At 43.9% G+C, this 21,547-nt stretch overlaps 1 protein-coding gene and 1 long non-coding RNA gene across 4 annotated transcripts in view; one reads left to right on the top strand and one right to left on the bottom strand.

The window, feature by feature from the left end:
- Positions 1 to 21,547, bottom strand: part of LOC147747719 (coagulation factor XIII B chain-like) — a 1,426,313-nt gene that overhangs the window by 730,265 nt on the left and 674,501 nt on the right. The window lies entirely within an intron of this gene.
- The window catches only part of LOC147747720 (uncharacterized), a 31,480-nt gene that overhangs the window by 6,626 nt on the left and 3,307 nt on the right, over positions 1 to 21,547 (top strand). The window lies entirely within an intron of this gene.

The following is a 21,547-nucleotide window of genomic DNA, read 5'->3' as shown; positions in this document are numbered from 1 at the left end:
GACTCTCTGTGTTCTTCCGTCGAGGAAGGAGATGATCCATTCCAGCGCCTTGTCCTGGATTCCGACGTTGCTGAGGCGCTGTACTAGGGTGCGGTGGCAGACAGTGTCGAATGCCGCGGAGAGGTCTAGGAGGATGAGGGCCGCTGTTTCTCCGTTGTCCATCAGGGCTCGGATGTCATCGGTGGCGGCGATGAGGGCGGTCTCGGTGCTGTGATTGGCTCGGAAGCCGGACTGTGAGGGGTCGAGGGATCCATTCGTCTCGAGGAAGGCGGCCAGCTGCTTGTTGACGGTCTTCTCGATGACTTTGGCTGGAAACGGGAGGAGCGAGATGGGGCGGTAATTCTTGAGTTCGGTGGGGTCCGCTGTGGGTTTCTTGAGTAGAGCGCTGAGTTTGGCGTGCTTCCAGCTCTCAGGGAAGGTGGCGGTGTCGAAGGATGTGTTGATGATGTCTCGCAGGTGGGGTGCAATGACAGCGTCGGCCTTGTTGAAGACGTGGTGAGGGCAGGGGTCGGTCGGTGATCCGGAGTGGATGGAGTTCATCGTGCGGACGGTGTCTTCGGTGCTGATCGGGGTCCAGGCGTGGAGGGTGGTGGTGGGGGGTGGTTGTTCGGTCTTGGTGTGCGTTGGTTGGTTGTTGAAGCTGTTGTGTATGTCCGCGATCTTGTTGTGGAAGTATGAAGCGAGGGAGTTGCAGAGGTCTTGCGATGGGGTGATGTCGTTGTTTCCTGCGCTGGGGTTGGATAGCTCTTTCACGATGTTGAGTTTCTTGCAGTTGTGTGCGTTGTTGTCCAGCCGGTCCTTGAATGCAGTTTTCTTGGCGGCGCGGATCAGCTGGTGGTGCTTCCGGGTGGCCAGCTTGAAGGTGGTCCTGTTGTCCGGTGTGGGTTCCCTTCTCCAGACTTTCTCGAGGGCTCGGCAGTTCTTCTTGGAGCTCTTGAGTTCCTCGGTGAACCACGGGGCTTTCTTGCTGCCGGGTCTGCTGGGCGGGGTCCTCAGCGGGGCGAGCTCGTCCGCGCAGATGCTGATCCACTTCGTGAGGTTGTCGGCGGCCTGGCTGGGGTTCGCTGAGCTGGCAGGAGGGTGCTGGAATTAATCTCGAGTTTGAAGTACAGGCCTTGGGCAATCTGACGGATAACAGCTTTGATTTTTCTAACCAACCTTCTAACTCTGAGACAGACTCTGCAATTAGCCCTTGACCCTACGTACTGACAATTTCTCTTGGTATATCAGTAGTATTCAACTCCAATTCACCAGAACTGATTTCTCCTCCTGCTAAAAGGGGTAAGCAGCAAATAGCACCAGTCCCATTAAAAACAGCCTTAAGAAATAAAAAAAAAGGGGAAGACATCAAGCAGGATGATAGAAATTCCCCGAAAAGTCTTGACGTTACAGCACTACACATGCAAGGCATTGAGACACTCTTTAGATAGTTACATGGGAAGATAGACACCATCGAGAGATGAGTCACGTCTGAGATAAAAACAGTGCAAAAAGGCATCTCTACATTAATGGAACTGGTATTAACTCTACGGACAACAACAAATGTTAATAATTTATGCCCAAGAGCCACACCTTATTCGGAAGGACAAGGATAAGGAATTATAGCAAAATGAGCAAAGCCCTAATGGTATAGTAGTAGAGACAAATAGACATCAACCCCCTGTATTCCAAAGAAAAGTAGTACCAGGATCTTCTAGATCACATTTTGCTACCAATAGAACAAATGGCAATCTACAAAACGGTAAAGATAATACTCAACCAACCAATAGCCACTATCAACCGAAGCCGCACCAGGTGGGACCTTTTAGCCTCCCCCCCTCAAGCTACCCCCTATGTTATTGTTTTAAAAAACGTCCCAAAACCTTGTGAAAACATTATTGAATCTTGAGACTCACTGAAGAATCAGGTAGTACACTGGTTCTCTAATAACACCCACTGCAGCCCTAGGTTTTTATTTGAAGAAATAATCATGTTAAGAAGACTAAGTTAGGTGGGAAAAGGGGAAAAGTTATGTGAAGGGGATTGTATTGTACTAAACTTCCGCCACCCGGAAGTGGTAGGACGTTTACTGGAAGAGGTTTCGGCAAAATATTCCTGGAGATATGATGATTGTAATCAGGGAATTACTGCTTTACCCCTTGGATATTTCTGTAGATCTTGCCCTGACCTATCCCTCCATAAAGGTAGAATGAACTACACCTCCGCAAATTTTAGGTTACCACTTATGCTAAATATGTTTGCCCCCTTAGAAGTTGTAGTGAGGTTGATTGACTGGACCCAAAACCTACAAATTTAGATGATAGTACCCGTTCTCTAAATCAACTAGTTATCCTAGGGAAGAATTATCTAAGATAATGGTGAAGTTGAATGAAGGTAACCCCTGCACCGCTTTAAAAGGAACACAAGTAAACCCTATGGAAATATTGCAATTAAATGTTTGTAGCGATACCACACTGCGGAATAGTCAGATTAGGGCTGATCCAATGGACGGCCCATTGGCTGGGCTACTACAAGTGATGTCATGGAACATCGCAGGGGTCAATAATAAACTGCAAAATCCATTTTGGTTAAAAAGTATCCAACACTGCTCCTTGATTCTTTTACAAGAAACTTGGGCGACAGAAGCTTTTTATATTAATGGTTTCAAAACAATTTTTACTGATGCAACACCATCTAAGGCAGGGAGAGCGAGTGGAGGCCTGGCAGTATTAATCTCTATATCAGTACCCTTGACCCAAACAAAAATTATTTAAATTCACAGCATTTTCAGTTTCTAGTCTTTACCGTTAAAGGTAAGCAGAATATTGTACTTATTTACTTTTACAACAATATTTTGCACAATACAAGAAAAGAAGTAATTTTAAAAATAGAGGAAGAATTGGATACATTTGTGAAAGAATTGAGGGGCGATAATATCATAATTTGGGCAGGGGATTTAAATTGTGAATTATGTCCATACACTATAAGGCCGTAGTTTCCCAAACTGTGCGCCGCGGCACCCCGGTGCGTCGTGATGAGTTGCCAGGGGCGCCGCGGCACGATGTGGGAAATTGCAGTGGCAGCGCTGAAAATGTAGAAATGCCACCTGCTGCTTTAAGGAAACAGGAATGGAAAGAAAGGGTGTAAAGTGAAGGTGCATGTTAGTGAGCCAAGGTTAATTGGGACTAAACTAAAAAAGTATTAATTCAAACTGCCATATAAACTAAAACTTCCATGCATCACAGTTGCGGTAAGGGAGGCCAAGAGACCCTGAGGGTCGGTTCAAAAAGGGTTAAACGAAATCCAAAATTTCGAGTTAATCACATAAATAATCTGTGGAAAAACGGGTGGGGGGTAGATATTAGTAACCACGAATGGGATAATGTACCCATTCGATTGTCAAACTCCAGTAACTGAATTTACGTTATGTCTGGGAGTCGAGAAAAATCTCGAGCCACCGTCTGTCATGAATGAGGCAAGCATGAGCCTCCCTGTTAAAAGGAGCTCATAGCGCGTGCACGTTGCCAAGCAATGTTGAACAGACTGGCTGCTCAGTGCGAGAAGACACGGAAGTGAAATTATGAAGACCCCACTGGGAGTGGGGATGAGTTACCCAGCTCAGAGGAGGAATCCGATTAGATGATGTGTGAAAGTAACTAAAGGGAGACTTAAGACAGTACAAATGAACGCAGTCCATTATAATTGTAATACAGTCTGAATGTGCACATGCAGAACATGTCAAAGAAGTTGTGCACGTCAATGGTGGCTCACAGTTACAGTAAGAAGGGTGATATTAGCAGCACACTTTTGAGGTCTTATGCATGGCTGCCACACACGACGCGGGGACGGGGACGGGGGGTGGGGTGGAGGGTGTAAGGGGGGGGGGTGCGGTCAATGCCCTTTGAGTCCAATGGGTGTTGCGTGCCTGAGTCTGAGGGCACAAAGGGAGCAGGCATGGAGGGAAGGGGCAGTCTCAGGCATGGAAAGAAGTAGACAGACATGGGTAGAGGGGGCAGGAGAGATCACAAAGGGAGCCAGCACGGGCAGAACGAGCACTCCTAGCGCAGGGCCAGCCACAAGGCATAAAACAAGAGACGGGGAGACATCCGGGGAGAGGGTTGGCAGGGTTCTGGCAGCCAGGGGGAGAGGGTGGCAGGGGGGAGAGGGTTGGCAGGGTTCTGGTAGACAGGGGGAGAGGGATGACAGGGGTGTATTAAATGAATATTGGCATGCGTGTTTGCCTGTTGGGTGCATTTTTCCTCCAGTATGAAATGATAACACTGAGTGGCTCTGTCTTAACTTGGTGGAATTTAACTCCAGATTAACCGAGAGTTCTACTTGGTTTGGTCTAGAATAGATTAAAAAAATGACGATGGCCCTGTCTGTAAACGCACATCTGAAGATGTTTTTTAAACAAAAGGCACTTTTTAAAAATTTGATTGTAAATGCATATTCCATATATTCAATAGAGAATATGCATTTACAATTAAATAAAAAGAAAGTGTATTTTGTTTAAAAAACATCTTCAAATGTGCGTTTACAGACCGGGCCATCGTAATTTTTCTAATCTATTCTAGACCAAACCCAGTAGAACTCTCGGATGGTCCCTGAAAAGGGAAGGCATTCAAATATTACTGAAACATCAGTATGGTCACTGGCTTCAATACAGCCTCCCACGTCTGAGTTCACAACGCATTTACATCTCGATGAGACAAAACGTATCAGCACATAAAACAAAAGTTTGTTTTTCCCCTTTTACAACGGTTATCTTATTTTGTTACAAATATGATTAAATACCTTTCTTGCATCCTAATTAATTTAAGGAAGACAACAGAAAGTGCTCCCAAGGTCGGGCTTACATCCCCACCCACCCGTCCACCGGTAAAGAAATGGGGGGGGAGCCACGGCCAACTGCCAATTAGGTCAAGGGAGCCACGGGTCAAAAAAGTTTGGGAACCACTGCTATAAGGGATCAATGTGGTTATGAAGACGTACTTGATGATCAACTTTCCCATTTCCCTCACAATTCATATGGCGAAGCAATTAGTTATGCTATGTTTAAATACAATCTGGAAATCATGGAGCCATGACCCCACATAGGAGTTCATGTTAAACATACATATGAAGGGCCCAGGTCGTCTTCATGCATCAACCATTTTTTAATATCTAGAAATTACGGGTGTTTTGTTGAGGAATGTTTTATACAACCTAGTCTGCTAGGTGATCATCACCCTGTCCTACTAACGCTAAATTCAAAATTATTTTATAGAGAGACAATATCCCCCCTTGCAATTAACATCAAAACACAAGGCGAAAATGGGATCTCGATAAAGTGGTCAGGCATAGATCCCATAATCTTTGTAGAGAATATAATGCAAAAAAATGAGAACCAAAAAATGTCTGGATATATCATCTAGCAACATAGGGAAAATGCTAATTACCAGTATGCATCTGTTCTTGGCATGTAGAGCTGCAGAGTCGTGTACTATGCATTAGATCGCCACCAGGTGTTGGGCTCGGATGATTGTAGGTTGTTGTCTTCTTGGAAGAAGTCTTTGTAGTCACGAGATAGGTGACTCCACCCTTGGACAATACTGCGCATGGTCATCGACTCCATCCTCATATTGTTTTTCGGCTTGATGTGAAATGATGGAGTTAGTAGAAGTAAAGATAAAGAAAAAGATGTCCATGCGTGTGCATCTAATTAAGATGATAACTGGAACGGATAAAAGCCCCGGGGAGGCGGGAGGGCGTATATGACTCTGCAGTTCTACATGCCAAGAACAGATGCATACTGGTAAGTAGCATTTTCCGTTCGAGGCGTATGAGCTGCGGATCGTATACTGTGCATTGATTGTGCAGCAGTGTCTCCCCTAGCGGTGGTCGCTTGTATCCGTTGCAGTATTCTGAAACAGTGTTCTAAGGACAGCTTGGCCTACTGCAGCTTGCTGCTTGGCCTGCACATCGACACAATAGTGTTTAGTGAAGGTGTGTATTATAGACCATGCTGCTGCCTTGCATATGTCCTCTAGTGGTATATTTCCTAGGAGAGCCATAAAGGCTCCTAGTTTGTGAGTAGAGTATGCTCTAGGAGGAACTGTTAGTGTACGTTTAGCTTTTTGATAGCATATTTGTATACACTTTACAATTCACCTAGCAATCCCCTCCTTAGAGATGGGGTTGCCTTTTTGTGGGGGAGAGAAAGATACAAATAATTGTTTTGTCTTTCTGAAGGATTTAGTCCTATCTGTGTAGTATAACAGGGCTCTTCTAACATCTAAGGTGTGTAAAGCCCTTTCTGCAACAGAGTCCGGGATGTGAAAGAACACCGGTAGCTCTACTGATTGGTTAAGGTGAAAAGGAGTAATAACTTTTGGCAGGAATTTTGGATTAGGCCTAAGAACCACTTTGTTAGTATGTACTTGAAAGAATGGTTCTTGAATTGTGAATGCTTGTATTTCACTAACCCTTCTGAGAGAAGTGATGGCAACAAAGGAAAGCAGTTTTCCATGTTAGGAATTGTAGTTCACACTTATGTAAAGGCTCGAAAGGGGGTCCCATAAGTCTTGTAAGGACCACGTTTAAGTTCCATACCGGAGCAGGTGGTAACCAAGGTGGGATTATACGTTTTAAGCCTTCCATAAAAGCTTTGATTGCAGGTACTCTGAATAGAGATAGATGTTGTCTATTCTGTAAATAGGCTGCAATTGCTGCCAGATGCAGGCGTATGGAAGAATAAGCTAAATTGGACCTTTGTAGGTGTAGAAGGTAGCAAATTATATTTTGGATGAAAACATCCAGTGGTTCAATGTGATTGTTGTTGCAATATATTGCAAATCTTTTCCACTTAGCGGCATAACACGTTCTGGTAGTGGGTTTTCTAGCTTCTTTAATTATGTTCATACAGTCTGGTGGTAGGTTTCAGTAACCAAACTCTAAGACTTCCGGAGCCAGATCGCCAAATTCAGTTGACTTGGTTCTGGGTGTCTTATTTCTCCATGGTTCTGTGTTAACAGGGAGGGCATGAGTCTTCATTTTTGATGTGGAACCAGTGAGAGATCTAGCAGTGTGGTGAACCACTGCTGGCGTGCCCATGTGGGAGCGACTAGTATTAGTTTGAGAGACTGTTGTCTGAGTTTGCGCACTACTAGTGGAATGAGTGGGAGAGGCGGAAAAGCGTACGCAAATCTGCCTGACCAGTCCATCCATATCGCATTCCCCTCCGACTGTGGGTGTGGGAACCTGGCGGCGAAGGTTGGGCATTTTGCATTTTCGTGGGTGGCAAACAGATCTATCTGTGGATGCCCCCACATTTGGAAGAATGGTTGAATAACTTGTGGATGTATCTCCCATTCGTGAATCTGTTGTGACTGTCGACTCAACAGATCTGCTATCTGATTGTGAATTCCTGGAAGGTGCTCTACTGTCAGGTGTATGTTTTGAGGAATGGCCCATCTCCAAATGTTCTGTGCGAGCTGGGACAGTTGCAGACAGTGTCCCCCCCCCTGTTTTTGTATATAATACATGGCTGTCATATTGTCCGTCAGGATTAAGACAGCTTTGTTTTGTACTTGCACTTGAAATGTTTTGAGTGCTAGGAAAATGGCTAGCATCTCTAGATGGTTGATATGGAACAGTTTTTGTTGATTGTTCAATTGGCCTTGTGTGGTATAGTGTAAGAGATGGGCTCCCCATCCTGTGAGGGATGTGTCTGTTGTTAGCATTATCTGTGGAACAGGTTCTAGGAACGGCCGTCCCTTTGTCAAATTGTTGGTGTTCCACCATTGCAGAGAGAAAAATGTACGGCTGTCGACCAACACCAGGTCTGAGAGATGACCTTGAGCCTGATTCCACTGTTGTGCTAGAAATTCTTGTAATGGGCGCATTTGCAGTCTTGCATGTGGAACTATGAAGATGCAAGACGCCATCATGCCTATTAGTCTCATGAACACTCTGGCTTGGAGAGACTGATGTTGTTGACATATGGAGACTAAGGTCTGAATGCTCTGTATCCTGGCTGGACTGGGATACGCTAAAGCTGTAGATGTGTTTATGGTAGCTCCTAGATACTGATGAACGTGCGAAGGCTCTAGGTGCGCCTTGGTGTAGTTTATGGTAAACCCTAAGTCGTGCAATGTCTGAATTGTTAGCTTTGTGTGTTGGACACATTGACTGTATGATGTTGCTTTTATGAGACAGTCGTCTAGATAAGGGAAGACATGTATCTGTTGTCTTCTGAGATGTGCCGCTACTACTGCTAAGCACTTGGTGAACACTCGTGGTGCGGTTGTGACCCAGAATGGAAGGACTTTGAATTGATAGTGCTGTCCTTGTATGACAAACCTTAGATACTTCCTGTGAGCAGGATGTATAGGAATGTGAAAGTAGGCGTCCTTTAGGTCTAGTGTCGAAAGAAAATCGCCTTGTTGTAGTAGTGGGAGTACTTGCTGCAGAGTGATCATGTTGAAATGATCTGATTGTATCTAATGGTTTAGGGGCCTGAGGTCGAGAATTGGTCGTAGTGTCCCGTCCTTTTTGGGAATTAGGAAGTACAAGGAGTAAACTCCTGTTCCCTGTTCCTCTAATGGAACTACTTTAATAGCATTCTTTTGTAGAAGTGCTAGAACTTCCTGTTGAAGCAGAGTTATATGGTCTGTGGACATAGGAAGCTGCCTGGGTAGTATGTTTGGTGGGGTTGCTGTGAGTTCTAGACAGTAGCCATGTTGGATAGTTTGTCTTATCCACTTGTCTGTTGTGATGGAATTCCAGACAGGTAGGAACTGTGATAGTCTGCCCCCCACAGGAGTGGAATGCTGTAGGGAAGGCAGAGGGAAGTCATTGTTTGGGAATGGAAGAGGAGCGGTTGTTGTTATTACCTCTACCTCTTCCCTTGTTATTATTGCCTCTGTATCCTCCTCTGAAGTAGCCTTTGTCAGAGGAGGTCTGTGTGTTTGCTTTTTTTTGTGTTTGATTACTTTTATTTGATTTGGTTTAAATCATAAAAAGAGCGGATTTACCGCTAAAAACACGTTAACGCTTGTGACATAAAATTCGTGAGTAAAATAGACATTAATTAATGACTTCGCATTAAAACCTTTTTGATCAGTGAAACAAAGGAAACAAAGAAAAACAGCAGTGCAATTAGTCCTTTTAGTCTTATGATAATTGTTCTAGTTTGTGATGACTGTTTCTTATTCTTAAATTGGCTCAAGATGATTAACTAATCGTTTTTCAAGATCAAGTTCTGTCTCTTTCTTTTCTAGTGCTTTTGCCGCCAGGCTTAGGAACTTTAATGATTTGCATGCCAATTGCACTGTTGATCCTCCTAAACATTTTATTACTGCGGATCTGCAGGTCCTTATCTGCTCTTTTTTCATTAACGGCCGCAGCAGTTCTTTCCGGTTGGAGGATAGTACCGAACAAATACAAAGTAAGTGGAGCACTGATTCTTTTCCTTGTCCACAGAGGCGGCAGTCCATTGAAGGCCAGGTGCGTTTCCAAATTGGTGTTAGATCTTTAGTCGGGTACACTCCCAGTCTCATTAAAATTAGTTGCTGTTTCATTCGGTTTGCAAAGTGTTCCAAAAGATATGATTGGGGCTTTAGCTTTTTATATGTTGGCAGCACCATCCATGCATGTGTTTTCTTGGACAACGTGGCTTTATCCTGTTCTTGGGGCCTTTGATTAATTATTTTGTTGACCAATTGTTTAAACTCCGGATAGGCCAGTATGGTGTGCCATGCTTCCTCCAGCTTTAAAGCCTCGATCGATTTCTTTAGGATTGGATAAATGGAATTAGTCAATTTGGATTGTTTTTCGACCTCCAGCCAACAATAATGTGCCAGAGAGTCGTCCTTTGCTGCCCGCATTCTCCAGTAGTATTTTACCAGTGCTCCTTGTCTTGAGATGATTTGATTTTTTAGCCCAAATTCCAGTCTAATCCGATCTTGAGAGATGTGGCGTGGAATGTTAAACAATTTTTTGAAGAGGCTGGTTTGGGCGATATTCAGAGATGTTGCATCCTTCAAGTTTAAAAGTTCGGAACCATATGTAATTGCGGGCAGAAATTTTGATGCCACAACCTTTAATAAGTGAGTGGTGGAACTATCACTGAGTTTCTTTTGCAAAGTTTTAAATGCAAATAATAGCTGTTTGGCTTTTGTTTTTTGCTGTTCTTGGTGTGGTTTGTAGTTAAGATGACAATCCAATGTAAATCCCAAATACTTGTATGTCCCCTCACGGTCCAAACGGCTACTGTCGATCGTCCAAATGATTTTTGGTATTTTTTTCAGTGGTCTAGAAAAACACATGATCTTTGTTTTTTTTTAAATTTATCTGTAGTTGGTTTAAGTCTGTGTATTCTACTAATTTGTTGATAAGTCGTTGTAGCCCGCGAGGCGTTTGGGAGAGCAGTACAATATCATCTGCATATTGTAAGCTTACTATTCTCACGTTCCCCAGTTTTGGGGGGTCACCTAATGATGAACGTAGGTTGTGGTCTAGATCAGCTGTATATATGTTGAATAGACAGGGGGGCAAAACGCATCCCTGTTTTAGGCCATTGATGGTTGTAATTTTGTTAGTTAGCGTTCGGCCATCTCCCATTTTTACTTGAACCCATGTTTTTGAATAAAGGTTGATTTTCGCATTCAGTAGATTTGTCGGTGCACCCCAAGATTTCATTTTTTCCCACAAGGCTTGTCTGGGGACCTTATCAAAGGCCGCCTTGAGGTCTATGAAACACGCGTACAATACTTTTGAGTTTACAATAGCTTGGTTGGTTAGGAGTGTTACGGCGGATATGTTTGTTAGGGTACCCATTCCGGCTCGAAAGCCCGTTTGTGTATTGGGAATCAGTTTGATGTTCTCTACCCAATCTTCTAGGTCTTTAAGCAAGTTTGCTGCGTAAATTTTTGCCTCGACATCTATGAGGGCTATTAGCCTATAATTTGCAGGATTTGCGCGAGCCCCAGATTTATATATTGGGTGGAGAATACTTCCTCACCAGGAATCGGGGATAGTGTGGGATTCAAAAATATTCTCAAACAGTATGGCTAAATGGTTGGACCAGAATGCTGAATCTTTTTTGAATAGGGCGTTTGGCAGACCGTTAGGTCCCGGCGCCCCAACTGATCTCTGTTTTTTTATGATGTTCTTTACTTGTTTTTGTGTAATCTGAATGTCAACTATTGATTGATCTGACCCTGGTGTTTCTGGCTGATCTTGTTGCGATTTACCTTCCATTTGTTTTTTTTGTGAGTTTCTGTTTTGTTTCTGGCTCGGCTTGCTTGTCGTGTGGTATGGAGCATACATAGGTGGTTTCTGTATCTCTGCCTTCCTCTGCTCTCTTTTTAGAGTCTCACTGGGGTTTCCTTGGTTTAATTGCATCGTCATCCGTATATCAATTTCGGTACGTGTCTGTGAGTTATATGTAGCTTCTATGTGAGCTCGTCATACATGCTCAGTTATATCGGAGTTGAAATGCCGTTTTTTTCCATTGGATAGAGCGTTAATGTGGGCCCAAAACAGTTTGGAATTTTGTTGTTGACTTGCGTAGAGCATTCTTGTCCAGAATTGCTCATTATATGTGCGTTTGGCGTCCCGGGTCTCTTTTTTTAGGTCACTTTTCATTTTTTTAATTGTCGTTAAGACCTCCTGGGAAGGTTGTTGACCGTGAGTTCTCATTTGTCTCAATGCTTTGTTTAATTTTGTTTTTTTTTTATCCTCAGTGCTTTAGTGTACCATTCTGACCCGCTGATGCGTGACCTATTTCGGTTTTTGGGGCTGTGTATAAACTTTCTGTTCAAGTTGTTAATTAAGGACTCCCACGCCTCTATCCCCAATGATTTTTCACCTATAGTAGTCAAAAAAGCTGTGCAGAACTCCAAGATTTTGTCTATGGTGTTTTCGTTCCACACTAACCGGTTTAAATTATACAGTTTAGTAAATTGCGTCATAGCTCTTGATGGTGGATGCTTTTTTCCTAAATCAATTAGTGTAAAAGTTTGGGGGTAGTGATCACTCTCTATTCTTTCTAGTATTTGAAAATTTGTGATACTGGGGAATAGGTCTGGATTTGCCGTCACTCTTGTGAATGCTGCCGGACTATCTTGTGGACCTCGACCATTCAGCGTATATAATGCTTGTTTGTCTAGCAATGCGGCACATTTCTTTCCAAATGTGTCACGTCTGGTTGAGTTGTCTCTCCTGACGGGTATTCCATTTGGTAGATTTTTCTCTTGTGCTTGCATCAAATTCATGTTGAAATCTCCAGTCAATATTAAGTTGGCTTGTGGATATGTTGCCTTTAACGTTTTGATAGTGGCGGCCAGTTGTTGAATATCTCTCCCCTTGTATTTGTGGGCTGGGTGGATATATATGTTCATAATTATCAATGTACAAGCGGTATTTACTGCAAGTTTAATGCATTGCATCCAGCTTGAATCCAGATCGATGTTTTCTTCTTCCCATCGGATATCTGTGGTGATGTATGTTGATAAGCCACCCTTGGCTCTTCCATGTGCTGACTCTTTTTTTGCTAAGTTTAAATGTTCTTTGTAGCCTACTATAGGAGTAGGTGTTGTCTGCCAGGTTTCCTGCAACAGCAATATATCGTACTGTAATATGAAGTCGGCAAAGTCAATTTCTCCTATTTTGGATGCTAGACCATTCACATTCCAAGAACAGATGTTAATGTCTTGCAATGTTCTCGCTTTTCTTTGAGGTTGTATTCATGCAACTCCTTGTTGCATGATTTGAGATCTCAATTGTTGATTGACCTCATTTTTGGCTTTATCTGGGTGTGAAATTGTGATAGTGATTTGTCTTGTGAATTTGACGTCATCCTTTAATTGTTCATGGGTCTCTGGTCCTTTGGCTCCTTTTAGGACGCCCTCTATGCGGGGAAGTTGTTGTAGGGGGCTCGGGTAACGAGGGAGTTCCACTTCATTTAGTTCTATACCCCACTCTTCGAATGCCTCCTTGTGCCTCAAAATCTGTTCAGTGACTAAATGGTTTGTCCAAGTGGCTATTGTTATTTCTGCCCCCGTATGGTTGGGAGTAGATTTGAATTCAATTCTTTCCAGGTCGCCAGATGTTATATGGCTCAGGGCTGGTAAGGATTTGAGTAGCTTTATTATTGCGCTTCGATTTAATGTATCATGAGATCCTCTCGATTTGTAGTGTGGAATCAGTTCTATTTGGTTATGGACTATGGGCGATTGTTTTTTATTGTAATTGATCGGATTCCCTGTAATTACTTCTGTTGGGTCTTGTCGCTGTATTTTGACATGCTGGGTTGATTTGGCTTCTTCTTGGTGTTTATTTTCGATGGGGTCTATAGTACTATATGGCTGTAAATTATTTTTGGTTTCTTTATTTCTTGTTGATAATTCTCCTTTCCCACTTATTACTGTTTCCTGCTTGATGCTTTCTTTTTCCTTTAAAGTTTGAGTTGTGTCTGATTTTACGTTTTTTTCGTTTTCGACTTTGTCCTTTTCCTTCTCTGCTGATGATTTGAATATATCGTAAATTTTATTGGTTGACAGATTTCCCTTTTTTATTTTGTTTTTGCCGTCGTGAATTTTTATGGCCGCAATTTCTTTTGTTGCCAAGAGTTTATGGTTCGTCATGCTGAGTGTGTCACTGTTACTTTCATTATTTTTTTGATTCGTCGTGATGACAGTATCTCTTTCCCTTTTGTCATTTTTGTCTTGTTTTTCCTGGATTGATGTCAGTGGTGCTTGTTGGAAGGCTTTGACTTTGTTTGTTTTACTTTTCCTTGCTTTCCTCATGCGTTTGCGTTCCCGTTTCGAGAGAGGTTTTTCAAAGTTTTCTGGTTCCTTGCTTTGTGCCGATACCTTCGATGAAGAACTTTGATTCAGGCATGATGTTGAGCTTTCTGAATGCTGATGTTCCTCTATTCGTTCCCCGCCTTTCTCGGTGACTGAGGTATTTCTACCTTTGCTTCCTTGCAGGTTGTTTTCTTCTTTTATTGGTGTGATGTTAGTGGCAAGGGCTTCCTTGTTAGTTCCGTTTGTCTCCTTAAGCCCTCCTTCCGTTGTAGTTAGGTGGTTTAGTTGTGTTTCCCTTACTACCCCCAACAACTCTGACATTATAGTTGGAACGGCTGCAAGCTTGCCAATTATTTGATGGCAGTGACACGTATAATATGTGGTGTCCCGTGCTTGTTGTACCCTTGTTATCATTGCATTTAAGTCATGTAGTTTTTGATCTATTCCCTGCACGTATAAAGCTAGTATATTTAATAGCTCAACTTGGGTATCTAGCTTATCAGCATGATAAGTCACAGCTGATCCAATTGTCTTCATGGTGCCTAATAACTGATCCCAGAATAGTCTGGTTGATTGGTCTTCTTGTTGTTCCATGGGGTAATGACCCTCATGTTTCTTGGTGCTTCGTCGTGGGGAAGATAGTTTTTGGAGTTCTTTGTGACTAACAGGACTAATTAGTTCAGTCTCTTGGGGATTTTTAAGAGGTGATACGTTTGTCTTACTTTGACTGGGCGTCTGCGTCAGGTACTGTGCCATTAGTGGTTGCTTGAGTCGTAGATTCAAGTTTTTAGGAGGATGTTCCTGTGCGTTAATTGTTTGACTCCCTTTCTGAGCTAGGAGTGGCTCAAGTTGTGGGTCTACCGGTGTGCTTGGTATAGCGCAGGAGCTGTCGAAGCTGTCTTGTCCCAGCGCTAAGTTGTCCTCTTCGCTGTACCGTCTCGCGGGTTGTTGGACCATTAGCTGTCGTTGGTTTTGCTGCCTTAGGTTTTTTGTTTGGGCTTGGCTGATCCATTGTATTGGTGTGTGTGCTGACTCCTGTTTGGTTTCATGTTCTTTGTGGACTACTGCCTGAATGGCCTGTTGATGGGGTCCATGGTGAGCCGATAGTAGGCTCTGAATAATGTTGGTACAACTTGCATCCTCTAACGCAAGCGGGTTGGGGACCTTATGTTCTGCATCTTTTGCATCTTTTGCATCCTCTGTATTTGTTTGCATGCTGACCTCGTCCTTGTCCTTGTGTGTCTCCTTGTCCACACAGTCCCCCTTATGCTTGTACTTTTCAGCTTCTCTTGCCTCCTTTGCTTCCTTGACTGCCTTGTGCTTTTTTTGCTTCCCTGGGGATAGGCTGCGACATACTTTTAGGAAGTCCGTGATGAGAGCCCGTTTGCTGCTTTTGTTGCTGGCTTTGATGGGGGAGCTGGTTGCCCTGATGGGGGTGTGATTAAGTGGTTGGGTGTTGTCCTTTTCTATTTTGCCCCCCGAGCCATTTTCCTGTTTGGGGTCAAAAACCAAACACTGTTCCTGCTCCCTGTCTTTCAGCTTTCTGGGCTTTTCCGATTCTGATTTGTCCTCTGTTTGGGCCTCTGTTGGCTCTGTTGGCTCTGTTGAGTCCTCTGTTAACTTCTTTCCCTCCATTCCCTCTTTTTCTGGCTTTAATTGCTGGTCGCCTGGTGCCCCCCTAATTTTCCCCAATCTCATGGTGGACTGTACACTGTGCTAGTTCTTGAGGTCTTGGTTATTGGGGTATTGGGGTCCGGGATTAGGGATTAAGGACTGTTGACTTGTTATTGCTGCTTGTTACAGATTGCAGGTGATTTTGCGAATGTAAAGACTGTAGGGTTTCTCACACAGCCTGCCACCACTTGCGAGGGCCGCTTACTGCTTCCTTCTTGCCTTTAAGTGCTCTCTCGCTTGGCTCCTGTCGCTGTACTGATAGTGATTGCAGCCGCCGCTGCTGCGAGGCCCTTGACTCCTACTGTAGGTTAGTATGGTGGTGCGAGGTTATTGAGCTCTACCACCGCCACACTCCTCTGCGCGGCTGCTCTGCGCAGCTCCCCGCTGCTTGCTGTCTCTTGCTGTCTCAGCCGCTGTGGACTCAGAGCTTGGAGCTTGGGGATCGCGGCTCCTGCTCGCGGCTCCTGCTCGCGGCTCCTGCTGCTGTTGACTCGCCGGTAAGATTGGCACACACAGCTCCTGCCGCTGCGCAACGCCACACTCGCGGCGGTTGGAGGCTCGAGACCCGCGGCTCCCGCCGCCGGTAAGGGGCTGAGGAGGAACTCCTGAGCACTGTATGCTGTGTGATGCTGTGTGATAGTGCTCGCGGCTCACCGCTGACGAGGAACTGTGGGGCTGTGGAGTTGCTGAGCGCGGCTACACTCAGACTGTGATGCCGCCGCTACTAAGACCCACAGGCTAGGGGCCGAACGGCGGGGGTCAACCACAGAACCACGGAGGCGACCTCCTCACCTCCTCGCCTCCTCGCACATTGCTCGCTGCTTCCGCGCTCGTGCTCGTCTTGTGCTCGTGCTCGTCCCCAAGTCAGCAGGAAATGGCTCCGAGTTTGCACCAGAAATTTGCTTTAAAAGATGACATTGTATCTGCGCCGGTTTGCTTAGAGCCTCCTCTATAAAAGGAGCGGCGAAAAGAACTTCTAGTCTGTGTGGATTGTAATGCACCCATAGACTAAGCTGTGTCTGTGTCTTTTTTCATCTTTTCTAGTGTGTTGTCTACTTCCGGCCCGAACAACTGGTTTTGATTGAAGGGCTGGTTCAAGATGGTGGGTTGTACCTCTGTTTTAAACCCTGAAATGCATAGCCACGCATGTCGTCAGAGTATAACACTAGTATTGACTGCTATCGATGCTGTGTCAACTACATCTAGTGCACATTTAATTGAGGCGTTGGATATTAATTTGCCTTCTTGTATGAGCTCTGTTGCCTGATCTTTGTATTGATCTGGGAGGTGCTCCATCAATTTTTCTAATTGGTCGTAGTGAGCCCTGTCATAGCGTGAGAGCAGGCCTTGTGTATTTGCTATGCGCTGTATGTTTGTGGCTTGCGCAGCAATCCTCTTTCCTAACGCATCAATAACTTTAGATTCTTTGTCAGGTGGGGGCGTGTCCCCAGAAGTCTGGGAATTGGCTCTTTTTCGTGCATTAGACACTACTAAAGAGTCTAGTGGCAGAAGTCCCTTAATATAGACTGGATCAGATGGTGCTGGTCTATACTTCTTTTCTATTCTTGGATTTAATACCCTACATCGTACCGGTCTTTAAATATTTCTCGAGCATGTTTAATGACTCCTTTGATCATGGGTAGTATTTGCGTAGACCTTTGTGATTGCTCAAATGTATCCAGTAAAAAATCCTCATCAATGGCATCAGACTGCATCGAAACCCCGTGGTAAAGGGCTGCTCTATTTAATAGATGATTAAACCCAATACTATCCTCTGCAGGGTAAGGTTTTGTTGGGTAGGACTGAGGATCAGGAATGTCTGGTACATTGTGTAGTGTGAAGCCATATATGTCATCCTCTTTAGGATATTCTGGACTGACATCTTCATCTAAAGGGTATTCTTGTGGCTCTGGTATGTCATTCCCCCCACCTAGATCATACTCTTCGTCGGTGTGGTGTGATGATGCAGGAGATTGAACAGGAGAAACTGTAGGTTCAATGTAAGGAGAGATAGGAGAGGAAGAAGGTGAAGGAGAGGAAGGGTGCATTGGAGAAGTAGCACAGTCCTTATTTTTGGCAGGAACCACAGGTAGAAGTGGTGTGTCTGCTGGTCTTTTCTTGTAAGGAATAGACTCCACATCCAGTCTTTGGATTGATATGGACTTTCCTTTGCTTAGGATCTGGTCTAAACAATTCTTCTTCCTCTACAACTTTCTTCGGCGTTGATTTTTTTGGTGCTGATAGGGGTTGTTTTGTGTGTTGTGCTGTAGGAGGCGTTATCGAGTCCCGTGGCAATGTTTTCGGTGCCGAAGGTGGTTTCGGCTTTGTAGGAGTCCTTGGTACTGAGATTGGAGTGGAGACCGGTCTCGTTGGCCTTGCGGCGTCGGACTCTGGCTTTCCCTCTTTATTTTTGGAACCGGAAGGCTTTGGAGTTCTTTTCGTATCCAGTACAGTCTTCGGCTTTGGCACCGATGTATCTTTTGGTTTGGGTGCCGAAGGCTCTTTGTCTTTGGGCACCTAAGGGCGTTTTTGCTTCAGTGCCGAAGAATCCTTCGGTGTGGAAGGATGTGTGTGCTTCGGTGCCAATGGAGGAGGTGGAATTGGCACATGTGGTTTTGTCGGTGCCGAGGCACCGGAAGGCGTAGTCGTTTTCCTCTGAGCCGAGCCCCAAGGCGGGGCGTCGGAGGGGATATTTCGGTCTCGACTGGACCCCATGGGCGGAGTGCTGACCCTTGCCTTTAGTTTGGGCAGTGTCTGTGGTGCAGGGGCGAGGGTACTCACGGGTTGTCGAGATGGAATCGAGTCGTCTGAGTCCTCTGCCCCCGATATGATCTGGAGATCGGGCGAGTCTTCCTCGGCGACGAGTGGAGCCTCGTCCTCGGAGATGTCATCGAGTGGAACCTCGTCCTCGGAGACGTCTTCTTCGACGATTTCCTCCTCAAAGATGGCCTCCGGTGCTGGCGCCTATCTTCTCATTTCGTGTCGACGCGCCCTCCGATCCCGAATCTTCTTCTTCGATCGGAAGGATGCACAAGCTGTGCAGGTCGACTCATCGTGTTCCGGCGATAGACAGAGGTTGCACACCTCGTGATGGTTGCTATGAGGGAACTTTGCTCGACATACCGGGCATCTCTTGAATGGAGTCCTGTCCATGAGGCGTAGGCCGTACGGCACCGATAGGCCCAACGGCCCGCGTTAACGCACCGGAATGTAGCTTATGTCGAAAGTAGTTTATTCGATGTCGATGTCGATGTCGATGATGTTTGTATAAAGTTTTTGCGCTTCGAAGTTGCTGAAAATTCTTTTCTAGCCGGAGCGAAAAACTTTCATCCGAACCCAGTGCCGGAAAAAAACAATCTGAGGATGGAGTCGATGACCATGCGCAGTATTGTCTAAGGGAGGGGTCACCTATCTTGTGACTACAAAGACTTCTTCCAAGAAGACAACAACCTGCAATCATCCGAGCCCAACACCAGGTGGCGATCTAATGCACAGTATACGATCTGCAGCTCATATGCCTCAAACATATTGTTTTAGCCTTCCAAAACATCTCTGACTCAATCTCTAATGAATTGAAAGTTAGGAATAAGAAAAATAGTGATGACTGTCGGCACTGGTTTAACCATCACTGTTCCAGATTAAATAGGTACTTGAAGGAAGAACTAAAAAGTAAACCAAGGGATAGGGAAAAAATCTGTTGCCTCGGAACACTCTAATACAAGCAGCAGAGACCAAGGACTCTATCCTTTTCTGGAAAACTATTGATCAGTCCCTGTTCAAAGATGCTGCTTCGGCAAGGGTTGACACACTAGTTACACCAGCAGAATGGTTAATTCACTTTGAAAATATATTTAATCCCTCACAACAGCCGTTCGCAATGGAAGAAAATCGCTATAATACTCTGACAAACAATCCCAAGATAGAATTAATTAATTACTAGAGGAGAGATAAATACAGCCTTAAAAAATAGTGCAAGTGGGAAGGCTGCCGGGCCGGACAGGGTACCAACTGATGTTTTTAAACACGATGAAGAATTCTGGTTACCTGTCTTGGTCAACTTTTTGAATGCTATTATTAATGGGCTGTTACCATCAACTTGGGCTGAAAGCGTGATTGTCCCTATATTTTAGAAATGGGAGAGAGGTAGCGCAAAATGCTACCGGCCATTATCCCTTCTGGATTCCACCTCCAAACTAATGGGCAGAGTTTTGTTAGCTAGGTTAGAATGCTGGATAAAAGATACAAACATTTTAACAGACGTTCAGTACGATTTTAGAACAGTGGAGCAATGCATAAACCTTGAGTTGATCATAGGGAAATACACTCTTGCCAAAAAAGGTTTACTCCATCTTTGTTTTGTTGACCTGTCTAGTGCGTTCAACTTGGTGAACCATGTCAAGTTATGACAAACTTTAGCAGAGATGGCGCCCCCTTTTTATCACAGATAAATACCCACCTAACCTCAAAAAAACGCTATGGCCAAAAGGGGGAATTGCACCACACACTTTAGTGTTACCAGAGGAATTAGACAAGGCTGTGACCTCGCTCCTCTTTTATTCTCCCTTTATATTAACGGTGTTGACTTTTTATTACAGAGTTTGCAAGCTGATGCCCCTGTTATTAATAAACGTGTTACCTCAGTTTTATTATATGCAGATGATGCAGTCTTAATATCCAGGACTGCAAATGGCCTCCAACTTTTGATAGATCATTTTACAAATCTCATGACCAAAAGGGATCTAAAATTTAATCTGAGTGAAACATTGGTCATGACATGTGGGAAAATGAAAACAAAATGCAGAAACCATAATGTTGTGGGAACTCCTATTGGAAGGACATCTACTTTCTCTTACCTAGGGTTACTTTTTAATAGCAAAGGACCATGAACTGCTCATGTAAATTCTTGTAAATGAAAGCTAGTGAGATCAAGTGAGGCTCTTTTCAGATTTTCACAGAAAATCGGGAATAAGCCTATACGCGAGATATTAAAACTATACGGGAGCAAGTGCATCACGGGGGTTTGTTATGGTGGAGCGCTATGGAGTATGGCTGATAACTCCCCATTACAAACCCTTGAAAATACGTTCTTGAGAAGGGTCCTATCGGTCCCAAACTCAACAGCTACATATATTTTGCATAAGGAGTTAGATGTACCATATATGAGTGATTTGATCAATTTAGCGGCCCTCATTTTGTGGCATCGAATTTGGAATAAAGAAGAAGCCCACTTTACTAAAGAAGTAATTCTGGATTGCCTTAAATTAGATCATTATAGGAATATACCATGGTTGCACTATAATGGTGGTTTATTAGCAGAGTGTAACATGGAACTTAACCTTAAAGAACCCGTGAGCATCCAAACCCATAATAAATGGAGCTCAAGAGGAGTTTCTTGCCATCTAGAGAAAATAAGAGGGTCGCCGAGCAAAAAAATTAAGTGTTAAACTCTATTGTGAAGGACCGATTTTTTGGGGGACCCAACCATATCTCATTTTTACAAAAAATGTACAGCATAGATTTTACCTGACAAGTTTAGGGCTGAGTACGCTCCACTTCCAAGTAGAGCCAAAATCTACCAAAGTAACCGTGTGACGGTAAAACCCCCCAGAGTACTTTGCATTTTATACTTTTCTGTAATTTTTACAGGGACATCAGAAAATAGTTTTTACGTCTACTTTTTATCGTTAGTAAGTTGTACACTTATAAGTCTGCTTTTTATAAAGTTTTTAATTTGGAAGATGCATCGATATGTAATGCAGTTATCCTTTTCACACAGATAACAATTAAAAGGAGAAAGGATCTTACATATTTGGAATCGCTAAAGTACGAACTTGATTAGATTACATTTTTTAACCATTTTAAAAATTTTATATTGGGTATTTTGCTGACCCCTGGTGACGACAAGCAACCCACATTCGTCTATACTCCCTAATATCTAATGTCCTATTCTGTTTACATTTATAAAGAAATGTGTTCCTGTCAAAATCTGTGATATGAATTTATATTATGATGAAATGTTTTATTGTAGTATGCTTTTATGGATATATATCTATATACCAAATGAAGCTTGTTTGATTTGATTTGACACAGTCCCTGGTGTG

The sequence above is a fragment of the Lissotriton vulgaris genome, chromosome 1_1 (genome assembly GCF_964263255.1).
Source record: "Lissotriton vulgaris chromosome 1_1, aLisVul1.2, whole genome shotgun sequence".
In the NCBI taxonomy this organism is placed as follows: domain Eukaryota; kingdom Metazoa; phylum Chordata; class Amphibia; order Caudata; family Salamandridae; genus Lissotriton; species Lissotriton vulgaris.
Note: the sequence above shows the minus strand (reverse complement) of the source record. Positions and strands in the feature narration are given on the sequence as shown.